Below are 18,963 nucleotides of genomic sequence, written 5' to 3' on the forward strand. Positions count from 1 at the left end.
CGCTCTCAGGTCAATAACCAACAGCGGGATCTGGATACCCATGATGGCTCCCACATGCTCCTCGATGCTGTCATCGGATGAACCACGATGTCGAGGATTCGATCAAACCCTGTATACAATTCCCTTTGTCAATCGGTACGTTACTTGCCCGAGACTCGATCGTCGGTATCCTAATACCTTGTTCAGTCTCGTTACCGGCAAGTCACTTTACTCGTACCGTAATGCATGATCCCGTGTCCAACAACTTGGTCACATTGAGCTCATTATGATGATGCATTACCGAGTGGGCCCAGAGATACCTCTCCGTCATACGGAGTGACAAATCCCAGTCTCGATCCGTGTCAACCCAACAGCTACTTTCGGAGATACCTGTAATGCACCTTTATAGTCACTCAGTTACGTTGTGACGTTTGATACACCCAAGGCACTCCTACGGTATCCGGGAGTTACACGATCTCATGGTCTAAGGAAGAGATACTTGACATTGGCAAAGCTCTAGCAAACGAACTAAACGACCTTTGTGCTATGCTTAGGATTGGGTCTTGTCCATCACATCATTCTCCCAATGATGTGATCCCGTTATCAACGACATCCAATGTCCATAGTCAGGAAACCATGACTGTCTGTTGATCACAACGAGCTAGTCAACTAGAGGCTCACCAGGGACATATTGAGGTCTAAGTATTCACACGTGTATTACGATTTCCGGATAATACAGTTATAGCATGAATAAAAGACATTTATCATGAACATTGAAATATAATAATACTTTTATTATTGCCTCTAGGGCATATTTCCAACAGAAGCCCTCGGTCTAGACGAGGTGACGGAGCGGGTCAGTAAGGAGATGTTGCAGCTGCCATGTCAGCCGAGGTGTTTAAGTAGTTCAGCATGATGGACATCGACTCAAAGAAGCAACAGTGTGGCCATGCCGATGCAAGTCATAACTCGTGACGTGGTCAATACCGGCTTGATGAAGTGACTGTGCGGCGATGCCGATGTGCCCGCTCCGTGTAATCCGTGGGGCGATGAGGTTGGTGATGATTTATCCTTCGCGATGCCGAACTCTTGTTCGGCCCACCGAGATGATGATCCGAAGAAGTCGAGCTTGGCTCAACAAAGCGACGACGTGTCTAGCGCAGGTCGGCAGCCGTAGAGCAATGTTACCGAACTAGTTTGACACCAGCGGTAGGGTGAAGAGTACCTCAGAGAAGGCTTGAAATTTTATGGGCACGTGTTAAGAACAATGCACAATACCCTAGAAGAAAATTCCTTTAAAAAGGTTGTTCAATATTACGTTCATAAAGAAACATGAATTCGGGTTGGATTCGTATTCGCGCAGAAAACAAATCCAAAAATTGGTCCACTCATCGAAAGGTTCGCAGAGTTTGGACAGTCGGATCGAGCTGATATTTTGAGGGGTGGTAGATATGGGAATTCCGCAGTAGATGAACGGTTGGATCTTCCAAAGGACCTCTGAGCTTAGCTCTGGAGACCATGCCCTAAACTCGTCCAGATTCCCGTCCAGATTTGACAGGGCTCCGGTATATCGTAGATTGTCGGAGATTCCTCCATCGGAACTCGACAAAATTTTGCATGGTTGTGGTAGACTTAATTCTGCACAATTCCACCGAAGAATCGTCAAAGCTATGCTTTATGATGTGGTGGCAGCGGATACAAATTCGCTGTCCGGAAAACATCACGGTCGCCTGAGGGCAATGTTGACGTTGAGCCCCCAAGCTCCGAGGATAATTCCTCCATGATCATGATAGAGATCGGAGTTGATGTTGATGAAGGCCCTCATCCGAACATGACGATCGGAGGTAGGGCGCAGTCCTCAGTCAAGCCAAGGTGACTAGTCGAGCCGGCGACGAAGATGTTGACGTCGCAGTTGATCTGTAGTCGAGCCATTGATCCTTTGCCGATCACACAGCGGAACTCTCAATGAAAGCACCATTGTCGGTGCCAAAACCGGGAGATCTCGGGCAGGGGTCCCAAGCTGTGTGTCGTGGATCGATGGGTAACAGGAGACGGGGGACACATTGTTTACCCAGGTTCGGGCCCTCTCTATGGAGGTAATACCCTACTTCATGCTTGATTGATCTTGATGAATATGAGTATTATAAGAGTTGATCTACCAAGAGATCGTAATGTCTAAACCCTAGAAGTCTAGCCTGTATGATTGTGATCTAAGACATCTAGGTATGATGAATAATGTCATAATGATCTATCGACTAGCCTGGCCTTGGCTTATATAATGTACCAGAGGCCTAGGATAACAAGAGTCCTAGTCGAATACGCCGGTGGAGAGGAGTGCTTGTCTTGATCACCAAGTCTTGTGGAATCTTCCTTGTGTATACTTCGGCTGTCCGAACTGGCCCATGAGTAAACGGCCATGGGAGTCCTCCGCCCAATCCAACTGATCGGGAGACGACGTGGTGAGTACCCCCTGGTCCAGGACACCGCCAGTTATGAAGGCGGAGCTGGAGAGTGTCGAGGCGGAGTTGGAGAAGGCAAAGGCAATAGCCGGAGCTCTGGTTCTTGGGGCTCATGTCCAGACATGGGGAATGTGTTGGGGAACGTAGTATTTCAAAAAAATTCCTACGATCATGCAAGATCTATCTAGGAGAAGCATAGCAATGAGCGAGGTGAGTGTGTCCACTCACCCTCGTATACCGAAAGCGGAAGCGTTTAATAATGCGGTTGATGTAGTCAAATGTCTTCGCGATCCAACCGATCCAAGTACCAAATGTACGGCACCTCTGTGTTGAACACACGTTCAGCTTGATGGCGTCCCTTGAGCTCTTGATCCATTTGAGGCTGAGGGAGAGTTCTGTCAGCACGACGGCGTGGCGACAGTGATGATGAAGTTACTGGCGCGGGGCTTCACCTAAGCACTATGATGATATGACCGGGGTAGTAAAATATGGAGGAGGGCACCGCACACGGCTAAGAGAAGGCTTGGTATGCCTTTGGGGTGCCCCCTCTCATGTATATAAAGGGGGGAGAAGAGGAGGCTGGCCCAAGGGGAGGCGCGCCAAGGGGGGAGTCCTACTTGGATTCCCGGTCCAAGTAGAATTCGCCTGAAGGAAATATGCCCTAGAGGCTATAATAAAGTTGTTATTTATATTTCCTTATATCATGATAATGTTTATTATTCATGCTATAATTGTATTAACAGGAAACTTAGTACATGTGTGAATACATAGACAAACAGAGTATCACTAGTATGCCTCTACTTGACTAGCACGTTAATCAAAGATGGTTAAGTTTCCTAGACATAGACATGAGTTGTCATTTGATCAACGGGATCACATCATTGGAGAATGATGTGATTGACATGACCCATCCATTAACTTAGCACTATGATCGTTTAGTTTGTTGCTATTGCTTTCTTCATGACTTATACATGTTCCTATGACTATGAGATTATGCAATTCCCGAATACCGGAGGAACATTGAGTGTGCTATCAAACGTCACAACATAACTAGGTGATTATAAAGATGCTCTACAGGTGTCTCCGATGGTGTTTGTTGAGTTGGGATAGACCGAGATTAGTATTTGTCACTCTGATTGTCGGAGAGGTATCTCTGGGCCCTCTCGGTAATGCACATCACTATAAGCCTTGCAAGCAATGTAACTATTGAGTTAGTTATGGGATGATGCATTACGGAACGAGTAAAGAGACTTGTCGGTAACAAGATTGAACTAGGTATTGAGATACCGACGATCGAATCTCAGGCAAGTAACATACCGATGACAAAGGGAACAATGTATGTTGTTATGTGGTTTGACCAATAAAGATCTTTGTATAATATGTGGGAGCCAATATGAGCATCCAGGTTCCACTATTGGTAATTGACTGGAGATGAGTCTCGGTCATGTCTACATAGTTCTCGAACCCGTAGGGTCCGCACGCTTAACGTTCGACGATGATCGGTACTATGAGTTTATGAGTTTTGATGTACCGAAGGTTGTTCGGAGTCCCGGATGTGATCACGGACATGCCAAGGAGTCTCGAAATGGTCGAGACATAAAGATTGATATATTGGAAGGCTTTGTTTGGACACCGGAAAGGTTTCGGATAGGTTCGGGCATTTTTCGAAGTACCGAGGGGGTTACCGGAACCCCTCGGGGAGTTAATGGGCCTTAATGGGCCATGGTAGAAGAGAGGAGGAGGCGGCCAGGTGTGGCGCGCCCCCTCCTAGGCCTAATCCGAATTGGGGTAGGGTTTGGGCGGGGAGGGGGGCTTTCCTTCTCCCCCCCTCTTCCCTTCCTTCCCCCTCCTAGTTGGACTAGGAAAGGGGGGAAACCTACTCCTAGTAGGAGTAGGAAACCCCCTTGGGGCGTGCCCTAGGAGGCCAGCCCTCCCCCTCCTCCACTCCTTTATATACGGGGGAGGGGGGCACCCCATAGGCACTAGTTGATTGTTTTAGCTGTGTGCGGTGCCCCCCTCCACAGATTTCCACCTCGGTCATATAGTTGTAGTGCTTAGCCGAAGCCCTGCGTCGGTGACTTCATCATCACCGCCATCACGCCGTCGTGGTGACGAAACTCCCCCTCGGCCTCAGCTGGATCTAGAGTTCGAGGGACGTCATGGAGCTGAACGTGTGCAGATCACGGAGGTGCCGTGCGTTCGATACTTGATCGGTTGGATCGGGAAGAAGTTCGACTACATCAACCGCGTTACTTGACGCTTCCGCTTTCGGTCTACGATGGTACGTGGACACACTCTCCGCTCGTTGCTATGCATCACATAGATAGATCTTGCGATCGTAGGCAATTTTTTTTGAAATACTGCGTTCCCCAACAGTGGCATCCGAGCTAGGTCTATGCATAGATGTTATATGCACGAGTAGAAAACAAAGAGTTATGGGCAATAATAGTCATACTGCTTACTAGCGTTGTCGGTGTTCTGGGAACGGGGGTCCCTAGACTTGCCTGCCTGCGGCCTGCGGCATGGCTCAAGGGGTGGCCCAGCACGGCCCATCTTCATCAACCCAAGCTCAAGACCCTCGCGAGGGGCCAAGCCTCGTGGGGCGGACGACGCAAGGCTTCCTCAGGGATGGCCTCACCAGGCAGGCTCGCGAGGAGGCGGAGAGATCAAGGCAGGGGTACCTCGCGAGGTGCTCATGATGCAAGCCATGACGATCAAGACCAGGCGGGTACCAGGTGGGAGCCAACCTACGAGTGTCCTTGTTTCCTATTTGGTGCAAAGGGGGCAAGCGCAGGCACGGGGTACCGTGGCATCGAGCAAAGGTTACCATATCGGTGCAACGAAACCAAGACCAGCAGTGCGGCAGGACGAAGGTCACTGTGGACCCCAAGGCGGCGTCATCGCCAGTGCCTTTGGCAGTCGAAGACCAACTTTAGTCAGGATAGCTTGTACTAGCTGTTCCCCTTCAAAATGGCCATTGTTGGCTCCCTTCCTGCTCAATATCTGGGAAGAGGACCAGGGCCTCTATATATAGAGATAGCCACCACCGTAGAAAGGGATCGGGTTCTCACCTAGCCAACAGAGACCGAATCCTCCCAAGTAGAACACTGCACCAGCTCAAGAACACCCCTCGCGAGGCTGTTCTTCCTCGTACTATTCATCATCAGCCCCAGAGTCAATCCACAACACCACACACTAGAGTAGGGTATTACACCACAATGATGGCCCGAACTAGTATAAACCTTGTGTCCCTCGTGTTGTTCATCGAGTAGCCTAGATTCGCGACGAGGCTTTGGGGCGTGGATCGGTAGGGAGAAGATCTTCGTGCGCACCCCAGAGTTCGAACCTTAAGGGTTTTGCCGGAACCCAATATCCAACATTTGGCGCGCCAGGTAGGGGTGCACTGAAATCCTCTTTCCGCGGTTCCACGTTCCATCGTTCCGTCGCAACCATGGCGGATGCTCGCCGAGCTCACGTCGAGCGTCGGGCTGCTCTCGCCACCTGCGTAGCTCAGACGCCCCCCATCGGTGGGCCTCCTCGTCGTTCTCCGTTGCCTGCCGCCAACGCTGCCACCGGCCCAACGGGGAACGAGCAGCAGGCATCGTTGCTGCATCCCTCGGTGCGGCGGGAAGGCCGCACCGCCACTCCGTCGCTAACCCAAGCTGGTTCGTCGTCTCACGCTCGTCGCACTCCCACGGACGCGCAGGCCGCGTTGCTCCTGGCACGTGAGCTCCTGCAGTACCACCCGTCGACAACCTCTATGAGGAGTGGCTCGCTCGCATCACCGAGCTCGTCAGCGCCACAGGGTGCTCTCCTGCGCCGTCCCTCTCGCTGCCTCGCCCTCCGTCTTGCATGGGTGATGCAGCTCAGGAGCTGCCTCCGCCACCTCCTCCCCAAGAAGGTGCTCAGGCTCCAAGGCGCGCGGCCCCTGGACGAGACACACCGTGTCCAGCGCCCGCATGACAAGAGAGGAGCTGCCAAGAAATCCCTCGTCTCCAAGAAGGCGCTCACGTGCTCCCCGCTCCGGCACATCAAGACCGCATCCCTGCGCCAGCACATCAAGACCCCGCGCTGCCCCTGGCAGCAGCGCGCCGGAATCTCCAAGAGAAAGCCCCGCATCTGCAAAGGGCTCCGATGGCCACTGCAGGCTGCCGCGTCTTCACCACCGAGCTACGCAGTGTCGCCTAGTCGGGCAAGTTCAAGCCAGATCTGCCTCATCGCTACGATGACACTGCTAACCCCGCGGAGTTCCTGCAGCTCTACGAGCTGGGCATCGAAGCGGCCAATGGAAACGAAAAGGTCATGGCGAACTGGTTTTCCCATGCGCTCAAAGATGGTGCCTGCACCTGGCTCCTGAACCTGCCTCCCGGCTCGATATCCTCTTGGGACGAGATGCGCACCCGCTTCATCGCCAACTTCCAGGGCACTCGCGACCGTCCTCCAGTTGTGGGTGACATGTGCCGCATCAAGCAGCAACCCAGAGAGACCTTGCATAAGTACATCCAGCGCTTCAACAACGCCCACCTCAAGATTCCCAAGGTGACCGAGGAGGCCATCATCTCAGCGTTCTCGGATGGTGTCCGCGACGCCAAGATGAAGGAGGAGCTAGCCATCCACGAGGATCTATGAACATCTCTGGAGCTGCTCAACTTGGCGACCAAGTGCGCAAGGGCTGAGGAGGGGCGCCTCTTCCTTCTCGAGCTTCCAACTGCTGACCTAGAAGAGAAGAAAGCCAAGGCCAAGGAAGTGAAGCGCAAAGGATCAGCTATGCTTGCAACAGAACTAGACATGAAGCGCGGCAGGGACCAGCCGGAGTTGTCCAAGGGCAACCGATTCTGCGCCTACCACAACCTCTACACCCACAACACCAACGAATGCCATGAGCTCATAGCCGTCCGAGAAGGACGCATCGGCCGACGCCCCGAGCGCAACGACCAGGGCTACGGACAACAAGGAGGAAGAGGTGGAGAACGATGGGACGACCGAGGCCCTCGCGAGGAGTGGTGTGACCGGCCTCGCAAGGATCGCTGACAGGACCAGCCTCGCGAGGGGGCTTGGAGGGATCAACCTCGCGAGGATCGCCCGCAGGGCAACGCAGGCCTTCCTCCTCTGCCACCACTGCCAAGAAGGAATGATGACCACCACCAGGACAAGGGGGTTGGGGGCTTCCAGGAGCCACGTGCTATCGCTTGCATCTTGGGCGGCGCCCAGGCCCTGATGTCTACTACACAACCTTCTTCTTGTAGACGTTGTTGGGCCTGCAAGTGCATAGGTTTGTAGGACAGTAGCAAATTTCCCTCAAGTGGATGACCTAAGGTTTATCAATCCGTGGGAGGCGTAGGATGAAGATGGTCTCTCTCAAACAACCCTACAACCAAATAACAAAGAGTCTCTTGTGTCCCCAACACACCCAATACAATGGTAAATTGTATAGGTGCACTAGTTCGGCAAAGAGATGGTGATACAAGTGCAATATGGATGGTAGATATGAGTATTTGTAATCTGAAATTATAAAAACAGCAAGGTAACTAATGATAAAAGTGAGCGTAAACGGTATTGCAATGATAGGAAACAAGGCCTAAGGTTCATACTTTCACTAGTGCAAGTTCTCTCAACAATAATAACATAGATAGATCATATAACAATCCCTCAACATGCAACAAAGAGTCACTCCGAAGCCACTAATAGTGGAGAACAAACGAAGAGATTATGGTAGGGTACGAAACCACCTCAAAGTTATTCTCTCTGTTCTATCTATTCAAGAGTTCGTAGTAAAATAACATGAAGCTATTCTTTCTGCTCAATCTATCATAGAGTTCATACTAGAATAACACCTTAAGACACAAATCAACCAAAACCCTAATGTCACCTAGATACTCCATTGTCACCTCAAATATCCGTGGGCATGATTATATGATATGCATCACACAATCTCAGATTCATCTATTCAACCAACACAAAGTAATACAAAGAGTGCCCCAAAGTTTCTACCGGAGAGTCAAGACAAAAACATGTGCCAACCCCTATGCATAGGTTCATGGGCGGAACCCGCAAGCTGGTCACCAAAACATACATCAAGTGGCACATGATATCCCATTGTCACCACAGATAAGCATGGCAAGACATACATCAAGTGTTCTCAAATCATTAAAGACTCAATCCGACAAGATAACTTCAAAGGGAAAAATCAATTCATCACAAGAGAGTAGAGGGGGGAGAAACATCATAAGATCCAACTATAATAGCAAAGCTCGGGATACATCAAGATCGTGCCATAGAGGGAACACGAGAGAGAGAGATCAAACACATAGCTACTGGTACATACCCTCAGCCCCGAGGGTGAACTACTCCCTTCTCGTCATGGAGAGCGCTGGGATGATGAAGATGGCCACCGGTGATGGGATCCCCCCTCCAGCAGGGTGCCGGAACGGGCTCCCGAGAGGTTTTTGGTGGCTACAGAGGCTTGCGGCAGCGGAACTCCCGATCTATCTTCTTCGTGGATGTTTTTAGGGTACGTGGGACTATATAGGCGAAAGAAGTCGGTCGGGAGGTGCTCGAGGGCCCACGAGACAGGGGGGCACGCCCAGGGGGGTGGGCGCGCCCCCACCCTCGTGGCCTCCTCGATGATCTTCTGACGTGAACTCCAAGCCTCGCGGGGCGGACGACGCAAGGCTTCCTCAGGGACGGCCTCACTAGGCAGGCTCGCGAGGAGGTGGAGAGATCAAGGCATGGGTACGTCGCGAGGTGCTCATGACGCAAGCCATGACGATCAAGACCAGGCGGGTACCAGGCGGGCGCCAACCTACGAGTGTCCTTGTTTCCTCTTTGGTGCAAAGGGGGCAAGCACAGGCGCGGGGTACCGTGGCATCAAGCAAAGGTTACCATATCGGTGCAATGAAACCAAGACCAGCAGTGCGGCAGGACGGAGGTCACCGTGGACCCCAAGGCGGCGTCATCGACAGTGCCTTTGGCAGTCGAAGACCAACTTTAGTCAGGATAGGTTGTGCTAGCTGTTCCCCTTCAAAATGGTCGTTGTTGGCTCCCTTCCATCTCAATATTTGGGAAGAGGACTAGGGCCTCTATATATAGAGATAGCCACCACCGTAGAAAGGGATCGGGTTCTCACCCAGCCAACAGAGACCGAATCCTCCCAAGTAGAACACTGCACCAGCTCAAGAACACCCCTCGCGAGGCTGTTCTTCCTCTGTACTATTCATCATCAGCCCCAGAGTCAATCCACCACACCACACACTAGAGTAGGGTATTACACCACAATGATGGCCCGAACTAGTATAAACCTTGTGTCCCTTGTGTTGTTCATCGAGTAGCCTAGATTCACGACGAGGCTTTGGGGCGTGGATCGGTAGGGAGAAGATCTTCGTGCGCACCCTAGAGTTCGAACCTTAAGGGTTTTGCCGGAACCCAATATCTGACATTTGGCGCGCCAGGTAGGGGTGCATCGAAATCCTCTTTTCGAGGTTCCACGTTCCATCGTTCCGTCGCAACCATGGCGGATGCTCGCCGAGCTCACGTGGAGCGTCGGGCTGCTCTTGCCGCCCGCGTCGCTCACACGGCCCCCGTCGGTGGGCCTCCTCGTCGTTCTCCGTCGCCTGCCGCCAACGCTGCCACCGGCCCGGCGGGGAACGCGCAGCAGGCATCATCGCTGCATCCCTCGGTGCGGCGGGAAGGCCGCACCGCCACTCCGTCACTAACCCAAGTTGGTTCGTCGTCTCACGCTCGTCGCGCTCCCATGGACGCGCATGCCGTGTTGCTCCTGGCATGTGAGCTCCTGCACTACCGCCCGTTGACGACCTCTATGAGGAGTGGCTCACTCGCATCACCGAGCTCGTCAGCGCCACAGGGGGTTCTCCTGCGCCGTCCCTCTAGCTGCCTCGCCCTCCGTCCTGCATGGGTGATGCAGCTTAGGAGGTGCCTCCACCACCTCCTCCCCAAGAAGGTGCTCAGGCTCCAAGGTGCGCGGCCCCTGGACGAGACACACCATGTCCAGCGCCCGCGCGACAAGAGAGGAGCTGCCAAGAAATCCCTTGTCTCCAAGAAGGCGCTCACGTGCTCCCCGCTCCGGCACATCAAGACCGCATCCCTGCACCAGCACATCAAGACCCCGCGCCGCCCCTGGCAGCGGCGCGCGGGAATCTCCAAGAGAAAGCCCCGCGTCTGCAAAGGGCTCTGGTGGCCACTGCAGGCAGCCGCGCCTTCACCATCGAGCTACGCAGTGTCGCCTAGCCGGGCAAGTTCAAGCCAGATCTAACTCATCGCTACGACGGCACTGCTAACCCCGCGGAGTTCCTGCAGCTCTACGAGCTGGGCATCGAAGCGGTTAGCGGAGACGGAAAGGTCATGGCGAACTGGTTTCCCATGGCGCTCAAAGATGGTGCCTGCACCTGGCTCCTGAACCTGCCTCCCGGCTCGATATCCTCTTGGGATGAGATGTGCACCCGCTTCATCGCCAATTTCCAGGTCAATTGCGACCGACCTCTAGTTGTGGGTGACCTGCGCCGCATCAAGCAACAACCCGGAGAGACCTTGCAGAAGTACATCCAGCGCTTCAACAACGCTCACCTCAAGATTCCCAAGGTGACCAAGGAGGCCATCATCTCAGCATTCTCGGACGGTGTCCGCGACGCCAAGATGAAGGAGGAGCTGGCCATCCACGAGGATCTGTGAACATCTCTGGAGTTGTTCAACCTGACGACCAAGTGCGCAAGGGCTGAGGAGGGGCGCCTCTCCCTTCTCGAGCTTCCAGCTACTGACCCAGAAGAGAAGAAAGCCAAGGCCAAGGAAGTGAAGCGCAAAGGATCAACTGTGCTTGCAACAGAACCAGACATGAAGCATGGCAGGGACCAGCCGGAGTTGTCCAAGGGCAACCGATTCTGCGCCTACCACAACCTCTACACCCACAACACCAACGAATGCCATGAGCTCATAGCCGTCCGAGAAGGACGCATCGGCCGATGCCCCGAGCGCAACGACCGGGGCTATGGCCGAGGAGGAGGAAGAGGTGGATAACGATGGGACGACCGAGGCCCTCGCCAGGAGTGGCGTGACCGGCCTCGCAAGGATCGCTGACAGGCTCGTGAGGGGGCTTGGAGGGATCAGCCTCGCGAGGATCACTCGCAGGGCAACGCATGCCTTCCTCCTCTGCCACCACCGCCAAGAAGGAATGATGACCACCACCAGGATGAGGGGGTTGGGGGCTTCCAGGAGCCACGTGCTATCGCTTGCATCTTGGGCGGTGCCCAGGCCCTGATGTCTACTACACAACCTTCTTCTTGTAGACGTTGTTGGGCCTGCAAGTGCATAGGTTTGTAGGACAGTAGCAAATTTCCCTCAAGTGGATGACCTAAGGTTTATCAATCCGTGGGAGGCGTAGGATGAAGATGGTCTCTCTCAAACAACCCTATAACCAAATAACAAAGAGTCTCTTGTGTCCCCAACACACCCAATACAATGGTAAATTATATAGGTGCACTAGTTCGGCAAAGAGATGGTGATACAAGTGCAATATGGATGGTAGATATGAGTATTTGTAATCTGAAATTATAAAAACAGTAAGGTAACTAATGATAAAAGTGAGCTTAAACGGTATTGCAATGATAGGAAACAAGGCCTAAGGTTCATACTTTCACTAGTGCAAGTTCTCTCAACAATAATAACATAGATAGATCATATAACAATCCCTCAACATGCAACAAAGAGTCACTCTGAAGCCACTAATAGTGGAGAACAAACGAAGAGATTATGGTAGGGTACGAAACCACCTCAAAGTTATTCTTTCTGTTCTATCTATTCAAGAGTTTGTAGTAAAATAACATGAAGCTATTCTTTCCGCTCAATCTATCATAGAGTTCATACTAGAATAACACCTTAAGACACAAATCAACCAAAACCCTAATGTCACCTAGATACTCCATTGTCACCTCAAGTATCCGTGGGCATGATTATATGATATGCATGACACAATCTCAGATTCATCTATTCAACCAACACAAAGTACTACAAAGAGTGCCCCAAAGTTTCTACCAGAGAGTCAAGACAAAAACGTGTGCCAACCCCTATGCATAGGTTCATGGGTGGAACCCGCAAGCTGGTCACCAAAACATACATCAAGTGGCACATGATATCCCATTGTCACCACAGATAAGCACGGCAAGACATACATCAAGTGTTCTCAAATCATTAAAGACTCAATCCGACAAGATAACTTCAAAGGGAAAAATCAATTCATCACAAGAGAGTAGAGGGGAGAGAAACATCATAAGATCCAACTATAATAGCAAAGCTCGGGATACATCAAGATAGTGCCATAGAGGGAACACGAGAGAGAGAGAGAGAGAGATCAAACACATAGCTACTGGTACATACCCTCAGCCCCGAGGGTGAACTACTCCCTCCTCGTCATGGAGAGCGCCGGGATGATGAAGATGGCCACCGGTAATGGGATCCCCCCTCCAGCAGGGTGCCGGAACGGGCTCCCGAGAGGTTTTTGGTGGCTACAGAGGCTTGCGGCAGCGGAACTCCTGATCTATCTTCTTCGTGGATGTTTTTAGGGTACGTGGGACTATATAGGCGAAAGAAGTCGGTCGGGAGGTGCTCGAGGGGCCCACGAGACAGGGGGCATGCCCAGGGGGGTGGGCACGCCCCCCACCCTCGTGGCCTCCTCGATGATCTTCTGACGTGAACTCCAAGTCTCCGGGATCATATTCTTCCCAAAAATCACGCCCCCGAAGGTTTCATTCCGTTTGGACTCCGTTTGATATTCCTTTTCTTCGAAATACTGAAATAGCTAATAAAACAGCAATATGGGTTGGGCCTCCGGTTAATAGGTTAGTCCCAAAAGTAATATAAAAAATGTAGAATAAAGCCTGTAATCATTCAAAACAGATAATAAAATAGCATGAATGCTTCATAAATTATAGATACGTTGGAGACGTATCAACATCCCCAAGCTTAATTCCTGCTCCTCCTCGAGTAGGTAAATGATAAAAGAAAGAATTTATGAAGTGCGAATGCTAGAGGTGCACAAGTTTGATCAATGATAATTTCAATCACCTTTACTAGCATCAATATATGTCATAACAATAGTTCATCTCATAAAACTTTTCATGATCAAGTAACAAGCTATTCACATGTTAAAGCATAGACCATAAACTTTCTTGAAAACTAGCAAACTTCATTCTTAGTCATCAAACAATTGCAATTCATCCCATTTTTAGGAAGGGTCTATGTCAGAGCTTTGATTTAGCAAACTTCACATACTCAACTATCATATAGTCTTCTACAATTGCTAACACTCACGCAATACTTGTGGTTATGAAGTTTTTAGACACACAGAAAGATAGGGGCTTATAATGTTGCCTCCAAACGTATTCACCTTTTGGTGATGTCAACAATAATAGTTCATGCTAACGTACATCCAATTGAATATATATATCAGGATCACCCTAACACAAAGTGCTTGCCAAAGGATAAAATGAAAAAGGGAAAGGTGAAGATCACCTTGACTCTTGCATAAAGTAAAAGACATAAAGTAAAAGATAGGCCCTTCGCAGAGGGAAGCAGAGGTTGTCATGCGCTTTTAGGGTTGGATACACAAAATCTTAATGCGAAAGAACGTCACTTTATATTGCCCCTTGTATATGGACCTTTGTTATGCAGTCCGTCGCTTTTATTGCTTCCATAACAGGATCGTACAAAGCTTATTTTCTCCGCACTAATAAGTCATACATATTTAGAGAGCAATTTTTATTGCTTGCACCGATGACAACTTACTTGAAGGATCTTACTCAATCCATAGGTAGGTAGGGTGGACTCTCATGGCAAAACTGAGTTTAAGGATATTTGGAAGCACAAGTAGTATCTCTACTTGGTGCTAGGAAATTTTGGCTAGCATGAGAGGGAAAGGCAAGCTCAACATGTTTGAATGATCCATGACAATATACTTTAACTGAGATGTGAGAAAACATAACCCATTACGTTGTCTTCCTTGTCCAACATCAACTCTTTAGCATGTCATACTTAATGAGTGCTCACAATAATAAAAGATGTCTATGATAATATATTTATATGTGAAATCTCTCTTCCTTCAATAATCTTTCATGAATTGTTCAAATGACTAATACAATGCTTGCTAACCGTCAATAAATTTACAACCTCTACTTCTTAGATGTGAAGTCATTACTCCCCATGGAGTAAGCAAACGAAACATATATAATTTTAGATTTATGACATTCAACTCATTCAACCATTTACTCATAGGATATAAGTGAAGCACAAAAGTAAATAACAAACTACTCCAAGAAGATATAAGTGAAGATCAATGAGTAGCTAAATAATTATGTAATGTGAAGACTCTCTCTCATTTAAGAATTTCAGATCTTGGTATTGTATTCAAACAGCAAGAAAAGCAAAACAAAATGACATTGCAAGGATAGCACAACTCATGTGAAGAAGCAAAAACTTAGGCTCAACCGATACTAACCGATAGTTGTTGAAGAAGAAAGGTGGGATGCCTGCCGGGGCTTCCCCAAGCTTAGATGTTTGAGACTTCTTGAAATATTATCTTGGGGTGCCTTGGTAATCCCCAAGCTTGAATTTTTATGTCTCCTTAATTCCTCTCATATCATGGTTTCTCTTTTTATCAAAAGCTTCATCCACACCAAACTCAACAAGAACTCGTGATATAGGTTAGTATAAACCAATGCAAAACCTTATCATTTTCTACTGTAACAAATCACTAAGATTATTACTCAACATTGAATACTAAATGTCTCTGCATATTTAATACCCATATCCTCAAATAGAATCATTAAACAAGCAAACATATGCAAACAATGCAAACATAACAGCAATCTGCGAAAACAGTATAGTCTGTAAAGAATGCAAGATTCATCATACTTCTCTAACTCCAAAAATTATGAGAAACATACTATGATGTAGAAGATTTATCAGAGCTCAATATTCAAAAAGTTTCAACATTATACCGTTCTCTGACTTTTCTAGGGAATTTTTGCAACAGCGGTAAACTTTCTGTTTTCAAACAGCAACATGTATACTAGCAAAATAAGCATGGTAAAGGCTATCCTTGGCATTTTTATTTAAAATATAGATGCAAAACATTATTATAAATAACAACAAGCAAATACTAACAAAATAAAATGACGCTCCAAGCAAAACACGTATCATGTGGTGAATAAAAATATAGCTCTAAGTAAAGTTACCGATGAACGAAGACGAAAGAGGGGATGCCATCCGGGGCATCCCCAAACTTAGTTGCTTGGTTGTCTTTGAATATTACCTTGGGGTGGATTGGGCATCCCCAATATAAGGCTCTTGCCACTCCTTATTCCATAGTCCATCGAATCTTTTACCCAAAACTTGAAAACTTTAACCACACAAAACTCAAAACAAAACTCGTAAGCTCCGTTAGTAAGAGAAAACAAACCACCACTTAAGGTACTGTAATGAACTCATTATTTGTTCATATTGGTGTTAAACCTACTGTATTTCAACTTTTCTATGGTTCATACCCTTACATACTACTCATAGGTTCATCAAAATAAGCAAACAACACGTAGAAAATAGAATCTGTCAAAAACAGAATAGTCTGTAGTCATCTGTATCAAACGTATACTTCTGGAACTCCACAAATTCTGAAATAAATTGGTGGACCTGAAGAATTTGTCTATTACTCATCTGCAAAAAGAATCAACCTAAAAGCACTCTCCAGTAAAACATGGCAGCTAATATCGTGAGCGCTAAAGTTTCCGTTTTTTACAGCAAGATCATATAGACTTCATCCAAGTCTTCCCAAAGGTTCTACTTGGCACTTTATTGAAACAAAAGTTATAAAACATGATTACTACAGTATCATAATCATGTGAACACACAAAAACAGTAAGGGTAAATATTGGGTTGTCTCCCAACAAGCAATTTTCTTTAATGCCTTTCTAACTAGGCATGATGATGACAATGATACTCACATAAAAGATAAGAATTGAAACATAACAGGAGCATCATGAAGAATATGACTAGCACATTTAAGTCTAACCCACTTCCTATGCATAGGGATTTTGTGAGCAAACAACTTATGGGAACAATAATCAATTAGCATAGGAAGACAAAACAAGTATAACTTCCAAATTTTCAACACATAGAGAGGAAACTTGATATTATTGCAATTCCTACAAGCATATATTCCTTCCTCATAATAGTTTTCAGTAGCATCATGAATTAACTAAGGACAGTAAAACTGAGCCTAAACCGAGATCTCTCATGCCCCCAGCGATTTTGGCCGTTGGATTATGCATTTAGATCGTTTCTCACCGTCAGATGATGTTTCAGCGCCAGTTTACCGCGACTGGGCCGCCTGTCTTGATGGGCAGCTATTCTGGAGACTGTTTTGAAGGCCTGTCGTTGATTGGGCCTCAACGGCCCATTTATCATCTGCAGTCGAGGAGGCGATGCTAGCGAGGAAACCGGTGGTCGACGGGATCCCGCGGATGCCAAGCTGCGCAAGAGGGATCTAGCGCTCAAGGGAGCCGATGAGACGCGTGCGGCGGTCCAGGGGACCTAGCTAAGGCGAGGCGTCTGAGGGAATCTGGCACTCGAGTGGCTGCCTCCAGGTCAGTTCGCTCATCTTCCCTTCCCTTCTCTCTTAGGTCCTGAAGGCGGCAGCCGCAACGAGTCGGCGATGCCTCCGCTGAGGTTGCGGCAATGGAACCCGCGCCAGGTGGTGCTGGGCCGTGCGAGTGTGCGGCATGGGCCGCTGGCCTTGGGACATATCCACATCCATAGCTCTGGCGGCAACGGCGGCGGTAGCGGATGACGTCTCATCCATAGCTTCTAATTTAATCCTCCTCTCTTTTTCTTGCATAGGGTACTCTTGTTGGGTAACCTGTTCTTCTCGATGGTGCTCCAGCAACTGCATAATTCAGGCTGGAGGTGATTGAGGGTACTGTACACGAGGACATGTGTATGGGAACAACAATACACCAGGCCCCCCCTATATTTCTTTTCTTTTCATGTACGATTCCTTTTTCCACAAAACAATTTCTTTGCCCTGACATACTGCCAATCCAATTTGTACATACAGGTAATGTTGTTGGCGATGGTCAATTGATTTGAGCATATTTGGAGACTAGTGGGCGCGGCTGTACTGCCGAGTCACCACCGGAGAGAGGATCCCAGAGGAGATGGGCAGATGCTCCAGAGGATTTTGTAAAAACACCAACTTCCTCTTCATCTAGCTGATCTTTTCTCGAAAACTTGAGTGACTGGACTTATGCACTTGTCCCTTAGAGTCAATGGTCACATCCTCTTGCGTATTCAGGCCAGCTCTTCTTTCACCCAATATGCCTATTTCCAAATATTCACGTCCTTGGTTCTCTCCCATCTGACCTGTGACTAAAACTAAAATTAATATGTGCAACTAACAATGGGGCATCTCATGAGAATGGAGTTGAAACAATCGATGTACTGATGGACATGTTATTTTTTTATTGCGTATTTGTATAGTTTGGACCTCCATCCTGAACAGATCAACAATACGAATGGTGTACTAATGCCATTTAACCTTTTTGTGTCAGGTCAGTTGATTTTGTACCTCAATCCGAGAGGGGGCGGGGGGGGGGGGGGGGGGGGGGGGGGCTCAGCAATTGCTCATTATAATGGTCCAGCTAATAAGCTTACGACGGAAGATTACAGGGATAACAACTCTTGATGTTTACAACAATTAGTATTAGTGATACTATTATGGTTGGTTGCCTCTGTGGTTTCCTCAACGATTCATGATGTTTACATGAATTAGTAGTAGTGATAAGTAGTATGGATGCCATAGGATTATTTTTCATTCTCACATTCAATTATTAGTTACTGCAAGCTTCTTAGATCTATAATTTGGTAAACCTACTAACATCACTTAATTGAAATATTTTTTGTTTTTCTTGTGCTCGGCTTGCAGGTAACAATGTACTTGAAAAGTCTAATCTGCAACCTTTCACTCAAAGCCCTTAAAAATAAAATGACAATAATTCGGTATATATTGCAACTTATATTATCAATGATTTTTGATTAATTAAATTTACTTTACTTGAAAATGAGCCACCTTTTCTAACACAGTAAAGCTATGTTTGGAAGTATTCACTAATTAACTTGTGAAGAGATCTGAAACAAGGTTACCCACTATCAGAAATAATGAATGCCTCTGTACAATAATCAGTTGGGTACCTTCTTTTAGTTTGAGTTTCATAATGTGGACAATTTTTTTATTGGATTGTTATTGTTGGTTCATGTATTTGTTATGCACTATTGTCCCACCTTATGTTACTTCACAATATTGCAAAACTTATGTTTTAATGGAGCTATCTGAATGACCTTGATATGATTTTACCTTGTCTACTATTTTTATGTTGTTAGTACCATTTGGATAGAAATTTCATATGTAATTAGTAAGTTTGCATTTAATTTTTCCGTTTTTATTTCCTTTGTTTCCTCAAAGGTCGTTTTC

General features: G+C 48.0%; 1 long non-coding RNA gene across 1 annotated transcript; it reads left to right on the plus strand.

The window, feature by feature from the left end:
* Positions 1-16,911: 16,911 nt before the first annotated feature.
* Positions 16,912-18,084, plus strand: LOC123138453 (uncharacterized). The gene is made up of 3 exons (XR_006469162.1): positions 16,912-17,080; positions 17,334-17,675; positions 18,044-18,084. It is a non-coding gene; the product is annotated as an uncharacterized lncRNA (long non-coding RNA).
* Positions 18,085-18,963: the final 879 nt, after the last annotated feature.

The sequence above is a fragment of the Triticum aestivum genome, chromosome 6B (genome assembly GCF_018294505.1).
Source record: "Triticum aestivum cultivar Chinese Spring chromosome 6B, IWGSC CS RefSeq v2.1, whole genome shotgun sequence".
Classification (NCBI taxonomy): domain Eukaryota; kingdom Viridiplantae; phylum Streptophyta; class Magnoliopsida; order Poales; family Poaceae; genus Triticum; species Triticum aestivum.